Here is an 11,298-nt window from a genome sequence, read left to right as displayed (position 1 = left end):
TGACAAATTCTCGCTCAGTCAGCAGATTACAGAACCGACTAGGAATGAGAACACGCTGGACCTCATATTCACGAACAATATCATTGCTCATTGAAGTGGAAACTAACATTAATAACGGTAGTAGGCCCAAGAGAAACAACAAGCGAGAAGGGCTATTCAACAAATTAAATTTTAATAATAAAAGGATAGACTCGGAGAAAATAAACAAGGAGCTTACAACATTCAATGGGAAAATGTTTAAGTAATAAAAATCCTACACAAGGTCCAACGTAGAAAGAGAACACAGACGACATTACAGAAGAAGAAAAAAGTTAACAGAAGTGCTGAAGCAGGCACGACTTTCCATACAAAGAAGAAATAATTTAAACAGGGAGATTGAAGAAATCGAACAGACTGAAGCATTCATATCAACTTGACGAAAGGCAACTAAAACAGAAAGCAATTCAAAAAATAAAGAAATACCCAAAATATTTCTTCACATATGCTAAATCAAAAGCAAAAACCACTGCCAGTATTGGACCTATTCGTACTAGTGAAGGTTCATACACTGAGGATGACAAAGAAATTAGTGAAATCCTAAAAAAGCAATATGAGGACATGTTTAGCACCCCGATACACAGCATGAAAGTGGAAGATCCAGACAACTTCTTTATGCGTGATATACAAACCCCTGTAAATATAATTGATATCAACACGAGCGTGGCAGGTTTTGAAAGAGAAATTGACAATATGCCCATGCACTCAGCCCCGGGTTCAGACTCATGAATTCAATATTTATAATGAAATTCAAAGTGCCAGTAGCACAGGCACTCAGTATAGTGTGGAGAAAGAGCTTGGACACGGAGGAGATACCAGATGCGCTTAAAGCAGCAGACATAGCCCCTCCACACAAGGGAGGTAGCAAAGCATTGGCAAAGAATTATAGACCAGTTGCACTTACGTCCCACATAATAAAATTACTGTATTTGAGAGAGTGATCAGGAGTCAGGTCACTAGTTTCATGGAGACCAATGACCTCCACAATCCAGGCCAACATGGATTTAGAGCAGGAAGATCATGCCTCTCACAGATACTTGACCATTACGACAAAATCACTGAGGCATTAGAAGAAAAACAGAGTTCAGATGTCGTGTACACAGATTCGCAAAGGCATTTGATAAATGTGACCATTAAGTAATAGCACACAAAATGAGGTCAATGGGAATAACTGGTAAAGTAGGACGCTGGATACTCAGTTTTCTGTCGAACAGACCAGAGAGAGTAACAGTTAACCATATAAAATCGAGTCCAAGAGCAGTTAAAAGCTGCAGTACCTCAAGGTAGTCCTTGCACCATTGCTTTTCCTTATTCTCATATCAGATATAGACTCAAATACAAGGCACAGCTTTGTAACATCCTTTGCAGATGACACAAAAATCAGCATGAAAATTACCTCTGCTGAAAATATTGAAAAACTACAAGCAGATATTAATAAAGTTTTCAACTGGGCTACAGAAAATAACGTGATGTTTAACAGCGATAAATTCCAGGTACTAAAATACAGTAAAATTGAGAACCTTAAACTTAATACAGGGTACAAAACACAATCTAATTTGCCCATAGTAGGAAAGAAACATATAAAGGATTTGGGAATAATGATGTCTGATGACCTAAATTTTAGGGAGCATAACCAAGCAAATATTGCGGCAGCCAGGAAAATGATAGGATAGATTACGAGAACTTTCAAATCCAGGGATCCCATCACAATGGTTGTACTCTTCAAATCACTTGTGCTGTCCCACCTTGAGTACTGCTCAGTACTCACTTCCCCATTTAGAGCAGGAGAGATTGCTGAAATAGAGGGAGTACAGAGAACATATACGGGATACATAAGCGAGATAAAGCATCTAAATTATAGGGATCGTCTCAAAGCTCTCCGAATGTACTCGCTAGAAAGACGATGGGAGAAATATCAAATAATATACAAGTGGGAAAATACTGGAGGGCCAGGTCCCAAATCTGCACAGTAAAATAACAACATACTGGAGTGAACAATATGGTAGAAAATGCAGAGTACTGTACAACCAGTGAAGAGTAGGGGTGCCATAGGCACAATTAGAGAGAACTATATAAACATCAGAGGTCCATGGTTGTTCAACATCCTCCCAGCGAGCATAAGAAATATTGCCGGAACAACCGTGGACATCTTCAAGAGGAAACTAGATAGTTTCCTCCAACGAGTGCCGGACCAACCGGGCTGCGATGGGTATGTGGGCCTGTGGGCTGCTGCAAGCAACAGCCTAGTGGACCAAACTCTCACAAGTCAAACCTGGCCTCGGGCCGGGCTTGGGGAGTAGAATAACCCCCAGAACCCCATCAACCAGGTATCAACTAGGTGTTTATGGATGAATAAATCATCAGGACGAGTAGAATTAACATGACCGAGATTAAAATACTTAGTCCATGTAGCAGGACCAAACAAAGCTTGGAAGGTATTAGAACCGGAAGGAATTGTGCAAGTGTGACTGCAGAGAGGACGGCACCGAGCACCCTCAGTAAGATGGGGGGTAAAAGGCGCAGTTGTTACAATGAGAGATGAAGCCACTCCATGTGATGAGGTGGTCATCATTGGGAGCTTGGGGCTCAACCCTGCCACAGAGGTAGAAGGGGAGCAGAGATAGTCGGGACTGGTAGACTCTCTTAAGTCAAGCCTGGCCTCGGGGACTAGAAGAACTCCCAAAACACCATCAAGCGGGTATCAAGCAGGGAAAGTCCGAAGCTGCTTGGTCTGGGACCAAAGTAGCAGGGGGCTACAGAGCCCGGCTTTCCATCACAGTCCGACTTGGGGCCCTGGTCTCCCACCCCACATCTGAGAAGTTAAAAATAAGTGTCAGATATCAGCATGTAAATGAACAGGTAATCATTTCATCAACAAACAAGCCCCCATACCCACCATGGCGCCACAATTAGAGGATAGGACACCCAATAGGATGTGCCCCCCCCCCCCTAAGGGTGCATCGTGGATATATGCCCTGCAATCACCACTTTAAGAACCATCAGTCCATCAAGATTTGGCTCAGCAACGAAGGAAAAGAGTGACAATAAAAGTGTCCCTTTGCTCAACAATTTCGGGTACCACAGTTTTATGGGCGAGAGACTGTGCCTCACCTAACACCCAGTGTCAAAACAGAAGACGACATCTAAAAGAATGATCAAGAATAGCAAAAAGTCGCTGGGAAATAGCAATTAAAAAGGAGAATTGGGAAGGAAAAATTAAACTTAGAAGGAAAAAACATTCAGCACAATTAGTGAAGAAGGCAGCAGGAGCATAAGGCTTCAAAAGGACAGAGGACACTGTCCCATGGAGCATCACACTCTAGCATCCGCCAACCAAGCCCCCTCACGATGGCAACGGGCTGGAAAGGGAGGGAGAGATGAAAAAGACGAGAGGGTGAAGATTACTGCCCGGTGAGACACCAGTGTTTATGGGTAGAGTGGGAAAATTGGAATTATTCACAGAGACATACTGGAGCCTGTCACTGAGGTAAGATTATAGGTATTGGAGGGAGTGATCTCTTACTCCGTAATGTTGCAATTTAAGAAAGTTAATGTGTTTACAATGTCAAAACGTCTTATGTAGGTCAACAAATAAATGAATAAGTTTTCCAAGGGCTGCATAAATGAAATTAATCATACTAACTGGGCATGATTGGTCCTTTTTTGGGCCTGAAGCCATTATGGGAAGAACTAAGTATAAATAGGAGTAAGGCTGCGTGTAAATTAACTTTAAAATAATTTAGACAAAATCGGCAGAATTGATATTGGTCTATAATTGTTGACTTCAGTGAGATTGCTGATTTTATGGACTAAGGTTACTCTTGCTTTTTTTCTCAAAATATCAGGAAAGGTTTAGAGTTCAAATAATTTGTTGTAGAGCAATGCAATGGCTGGAGCTAAAAATCTAGAGGCTTTTTTTGTAAATTAGGGGTGGTATCTCAACATACAGTATCTATGCATGGGGTTCATTCATCCACTGCAAACTACCTCAAACCCATCATCACCCAACAAAAATCTGCTATCAGAACAATAAAACTGTCTTCAAACAACACCCAACCTCTGTTTAAATCCCTGAACATGCTACATATACACTCGCTCTACACATTCTCTTATGCTATTTACAAGTACAAAACCTTGTTCCTAAATGCTAACCCTGATCTGAAACTCTCCATTGATAGACGTAATAGAACCCACAAGCAACACAACATAAATATCTCTGATATAATTTTTTTTATATAAATTGACAGTCAGGATAATATAATTGCCATTCAGACTAATATAACTTTGAATCAGGCTTTTTCACCCACAGGGTTATTGATCAATGGAACTGCCGACCCACCAAAGCCATAACTGCCAAAACTGTGCTGAATTTCAAAATATACCTGGAAAAAATCATGAAGGCAAACTGGGAGGGGGAAGGGAACCTTCAACAAGCCGACGACTTCCTGTTCTCATCGAGGCCACTTGGGTTAGTGGCCCTCAGGTAAATCGGGTAAAATATTATTCCCAGACAATTACAGCATAACTGATAAAGTTAGGCTAGAGTAATAAATTTCTGGTAAATTTAGAGTGATAAATTTTTAGAGTAATATAAATTTAAATTTCATATTAACTTGACTGACAGCTATAAATGCCAATCAGCCTTCAATATGCTCTTCGGTGAAATATTTATAATCAAGAATAGAACTCATAAATAGGCCTAAACAAAAAATAAAAAATGGACATCAGTTTGCATATGAATCTCGTGAGAAGATTCCTCGATTAATATACATTTCCTTACCAATCAAATAGTGTCACCTTAAGTACGTCTCAGATTGTCTTCTTCACCAACTCCAATGCTAAATAATATTACAACAAAAATGTCCATAACTTAGCTACACAGTATATTACATTTTAAATAAATTTCCACAGGAAGCAAAAAAAGGAAGCACATTATTTACATATATATGAAGAAAAACATTTAAAGCTTTGTTTTACCTTTGCTAAATTAAAGAGATATTTCTATACAGTACTTAAAAGCAATTTTGAGTTTTCCTAGTGACAGCTTCTCTAGTTCTTGCTTGGTCATCTAACTTTCATAAAAGAACAATATAATAAAATATCTTCATATCTTTACCTTTTCATTGTGAAGTGTATTTCTCAAGCAAAATATAATTACCTCTGAAGAAGATCCAACTGACATTGTGATAGCACACTGTTAGATTAAAGGTAAGATAATATACTATTATGTGCCTCATTATCCTTCAACATTCTCTTAATTATCTTTCACACTCAAAGTGTTTAGCCTATTATCTGCATGTATCATCTTGTGCCTCTTCATATGTCCAGGACGACTGAATCTCTTCCCACACTCTGGACAATCGTGAGGTTTGTCACCTGAATGCACTAACATGTGCCTTATTATATTTCCACGTTCTCTAAATTTTTTGCCACACTCGGCACATTGAAAAGGTCTCTCATCTGCATGCACCATCATGTGACGCTTCATACTTCCACGATGACTGAATCTCTTCCCACACTCTGGACACGCATGAGGTTTCTCACCTGAATGCACTAACATGTGCTGTATTATAGTTCCACGTACTCTAAATTTTTTGCCACACTCGGCACATTGAAAAGGTCTCTGATCCGCATGCACCATCCTGTGAGTCTTCATATGTCCAAGCAGACTGAATCTCTTCCCACACTCTGGACACTCGTGAGGTTTGTCACCTGAATGCACTAACATGTGAGTCTTCATATTTCCAAGCAGACTGAATCTCTTCCCACACTCTGAACATTCATGAGGTTTGTCACCTGAATGCACTAACATGTGAGTCTTCACATGTGAAGGACAGGTGAATACCTTCGGACACTGTGGACACTGGTGAGTCTTCATCTTCTTTATGACAGGTGGAGTTTGTGTGAAGGTTTTCTCCCCCGGATGTTGGGAGAAGAGTCAAGGCTTGAGTGTTGTTTCTTAGCGTTAGACTTGATGTGAGCACTTGGCGGTCAGTGGTGGTGCTTCTTCTTTATGATAGGTGCAGTTTGTGTCAAGGTTTTCCCTTAATGCTCGTGCTGGACATCACCGGCTGGCGCGCTGCTAAAATGGCGGCGGTTGTTTACCCTCTCATCACCTAAGCGTTCCAATGTTTTTGTCTGGTTCCACATATCATTTTTCCTACTTCTTATTTATGTTTATAACTGGTCATTTACAATTAACGCTTGTATTTATCCTCATGTTTTTCAATCAAAGAATGTACTTTGGAATTGTTTCTTTAAACATAATGCCACACGATTACACTTTTTGAAGGAAACAGCTCTCCCACTGGGATACAAGATACTCCTTACATTGACAACACTAATTTTTTTGCCATTTCGGACACTAGTTTTGGACGTTTCGCTTATGTGTACGTGTTCAATATTAAATCGACTATATAATGTTATTAATAATTAAATTATTATAAATTAAATAATTAAATTATTTATTATAAATAAATACTTAAAAAATGTATTATGTATGTTGTATTAAAAATTAAAAATACGGATGTACACTATTTCACTCGGAGATATTTGCATAATACGAATTATAATCTGAAAATATATACATATAACAATGTATAACCATGAATGAAAAATCAAACAGGAAATTACTTAAGCACATACGTGATAATCAATTCAATTTCTTTCTTTATTATGCACCCCATACCCATCCCGTGTGCGGTGGTGTAAAGGATTACAGAGGCATATAATTGGTTCAGGAACTGAACCCTCTAGTTCGTTTAGCTAAGCAAATAACAATGTTTGACGCTAGTTACAAAATTAACAATGTTGCATACACATGTACACACCCTCATATATACATGTACATATATATATATACGTATACACATATACATACACATACATATCTAATCACCCACACAAATACACACATCAATAATCTTTGTGTCACAAGTGACACAAAGAGGTGTCACAAGTGATCAACAAGAGGCTCACAACAGTCACTATACAAGGCACTTTACATCTATAGTGAGTCACACAGTTACTATAGTCTTGCTCCACACCCACCCAACTGGGCGGCAGCTTTACAGTCATGTGCTCCACACCCACCCAACTGGGCGGCAGCTTTACAGTCATGTGCTCCACACCCACCCAACTGGGCGGCAGCTTTACAGTCATGTGCTCCACACCCACCCAACTGGGCGGCAGCTTTACAGTCATGTGCTCCACACCCACCCAACTGGGCGGCAGCTTTACAGTCATGTGCTCCACACCCACCCAACTGGGCGGCAGCTTTACAGTCAGGTCCATGCATTACCTACAGTAAGCAAATTTTGGATACTTCACTAAGATTTCGGGCAGCACATCATTATGAATGAAGTACTTACACATTTCATTATGCAACTTTAATAAAGTTGTCCATCAGCATTTTGTGGTGTTCAGCTTCCCTTATCTTCTGTATGTTCCTTACATTACCAGTATACACAAACATTGACATGTAGGGATATAGACTCTCAGGTAAGTTAGTAATTTAAATGTACAGTAGCAGTCCTAGGCGTTCAATCCCCGACCACCGTCCAAGTGGTTTGGCACCATTCCTCCCCATCCCATCCCAAATCCTTATCCTGACCCCTTTCCAGTGTTAAATAGTTGTAATGAACAGGCAATATATATATATATATATATATATATATATATATATATATATATATATATATATATATATATATATATATATATATATATATATATATATGTCGTACCTAGTAGCCAGAACGCACTTCTCGGCCTACTATGCAAGGCCCCATTTGCCTAATAAGCCAAGTTTTCGTGAATTAATTGTTTTTTCGACTACCTAACCTCCCTAACCTAACCTAACCTAACTTTTTCGGCTACCTAACCTAACCTAACCTAAAAAGATAGGTTAGGTTAGGTTAGGTAGGGTTGGTTAGGTTCGGTCATATATCTACATTAATTTTAACTCCAATAAACAAAAATTGACCTCATACATAATGAAATGGGTAGCTTTATCATTTCATAAGAAAAAATGAGAGAAAATATATTAATTCAGGAAAACTTGGCTTATTAGGCAAATCGGGCCTTGCATAGTAGGCCGAGAAGTGCGTTCTGGCTACTAGGTACGACATATATATATATATATATATATATATATATATATATATATATATATATATATATATATATATATATATATATATATATATATATGTCGTACCTAGTAGCCAGAACGCACTTCTCAGCCTACTATGCAAGGCCCGATTTGCCTAATAAGCCAAGTTTTCATGAATTAATTGTTTTTCATCAACCTAACCTACCTAACCTAACCTAACCTAACTTTTTTGGCTACCTAACCTAACCTAACCTATAAAGATAGGTTAGGTTAGGTTAGGTAGGGTTGGTTAGGTTCGGTCATATATCTACGTTAATTTTAACTCCAATAAAAAAAAATTGATCTCATACATAATGAAATGGGTAGCTTTATCATTTCATAAGAAAAAAATTAGAGAAAATATATTAATTCATGAAAATTTGGCTTATTAGGCAAATCGGGCCTTGCATAGTAGGCCAAAAAGTGCGTTCTGGCTACTAGGTACGACATATATATATATATATATATATATATATATATATGTCGTACCTAGTAGCCAGAACGCACTTCTCAGCTTACTATGCAAGGCCCGATTTGCCTAATAAGCCAAGTTTTCCTGAATTAATATATTTTCTCTATTTTTTTTCTTATGCAATGATAAAGCTACCCATTTCATTATGTATGAGATCAATTTTTTTTTATTGTAGTTAAAATTAACGTAGATATATGACCGAACCTAACCAACCCTTCCTAACCTAACCTAACCAATCCTACCTAACCTAACCTAACCTATCTTTTTAGGTTAGGTTAGGTTAGGTAGCCGAAAAAGTTAGGTTAGGTTAGGCAAACTTACTTACAAAGTTACTTACAAAGCAAGTAACTGACAAAAGATTAAACAATCCATGGCTCACAAGTGGCATTCTCAACTCAATCAACAAGAAACATGAATATGAAAAGAAACTTAGGATTGGCCTAGTTTCAAGGGAAGTAGCTAAAAGGTACTCATCATTGCTTACCAGTATCATAAGAAAGGCAAAACTTGCATATTATGTGAATAGATTCAGTGAAGCAAAAGGCAACATGAAAAGCACTTGGAAAACCATTTCTAGTATCCTAGGAACTAAACAACACTCACATAACCAAATAAAACTCTACAAGGATGGGGATATACCGTCAACTGATTTAGAATGGCAAATAAATTTAATAGTTTCTTTTCATCGGTTGGTGCTAATCTTGCCAGTAAAATCCCACATACTCAGACACATATTAACACATATCTCTCAGGCAGCTATCCAAACTCTCTTCTCCTTTCACCAATCAGCCCGGCAGATGTTGTGTCCATCATACACTCTCTAAAAGCCAAGGCAGGGAACACCAGTGAAATTCCGTCCATTGTGTACAAGAGCGCCTCCCATGCCCTTGCCCCACCCATTGCACTACTGTTCAACAAATCTATAGAGTGTCACACCTTCCCTGATATCCTCAAAAAAGCAAGAGTAACGCCAGTCCAAAAAGGAGGCAATCCGGCAGACATAAACAATTATAGACCAATATCAAATCTACCCATTCTATCAAAAATATTTGAAAAAAAAATATTTACAAACAGCTCTATTCCTACCTCGTAAAATTCGACATACTCAGCCCCTGCCAGTTTGGCTTCCGGTCCCAAAAGAGCACCAACGATGCAATCATTAATCTCCTTGACGTTATCTACTCAGCCCTTGACAAAAATGAGTTTCCGATTGGACTCTTCATTGACCTAAGAAAAGCCTTTGATACTGTTAATCACAACTATCTCTTACTTAAACTCCAGCATTATGGAATCCGAGGCCTTGCCCTTGACAACATCCGATCCTATCTTAGTGACAGACACCAATATGTAACCATCGATGATACAACTTCTTCCACTCTATCAATTACCGTTGGAGTGCCACAGGGCAGTATCTTAGGACCTCTTCTATTTATATATATAAACGATCTGCCTAATGTCTCTAATATTCTTAAACCTATATTGTTTGCTGATGATACTACCCTTATCTATTCAGACCCCAACCCACATACACTAAATAATGTTGTGAATAATGAATTAAAAAAAAGTCCACTTATGGATGTCAACTAACAAACTAACACTAAACATAGAAAAGACCTACTACATCTTATATGGAAGCAAATCATCGAATGCAATTCAGCTACAGATAGACAACATTAACATCAGTAATAAAAATGATGGCAAGTTTCTTGGACTATTCCTAGACAAGAGACTCAACTTCAGCACCCACATTCAACACATAACTAAGAAAGTCTCTAAAACGGTTGGTATACTCTCCAAAATAAGATATTATGTTCCTAACTCTGCTCTCTTCTCACTATATTATGCACTAATTTATCCCTATCTTAATTATGGTATCTGTGCATGGGGGTCTACCACTGCAAACCACCTTAAGCCCATCATCACCCAGCAAGAATCTGCTATCAGAATAATAACAAACTCTGCTTTCAGACAACACTCAGCTCCCTTGTTTAAATATCTTAACTTGCTAAATATTAACTCCCTCCACACATTCTCTTGTGTTAATTACATTTACAAAACCCTGTTCTTAAATGCAAATCCTGCTCTGAAACTCTCCCTGGACAGATGTAATAGGACCCATTATCACCACACCAGAAATAAATATCTCTTTGATATCCCCCAGGTTCAAACTTAATCTGTGTAAATACTCTATGCAAATTAAGCACCCTGGCAAACACTTCATCCGGCCCTGGGGATTTGTTTGGTTTGAGTTTTACTATTTGTTTAAGAACATCCTCCCTGGTAACTGCTAAACTCGTCAACCTGTCCTCGTCCCCACCCACATAGACTTGTTCGGCTGAAGGCATATTGTTAAGTTCCTCTTTAGTAAATACAGATACAAAGTATTTATTAAAAATACTACTCATCTCTTCATCACTATCTGTTATTTGACCTGTCTCAGTTTTTAATGGACCTATCCTTTCCCTAGTCTTAGTACGATATAACTGAAAAAACCCTTTAGGATTTGTCTTTGCTTGCCCTGCTGTGCGAACTTCATAGTTTCTTTTTTGCTTTCCTTATCTCTTTTTTAACATTTCTAACCAGTTGTACGAATTCCTGTTCTAAAGTGACCTCCCCATTTTTAATCCTTTTGTACCAA

This window comes from Procambarus clarkii, chromosome 35, assembly GCF_040958095.1.
Source record: "Procambarus clarkii isolate CNS0578487 chromosome 35, FALCON_Pclarkii_2.0, whole genome shotgun sequence".
NCBI classification, from domain to species: domain Eukaryota; kingdom Metazoa; phylum Arthropoda; class Malacostraca; order Decapoda; family Cambaridae; genus Procambarus; species Procambarus clarkii.
This window is presented reverse-complemented; position numbering follows the sequence as displayed.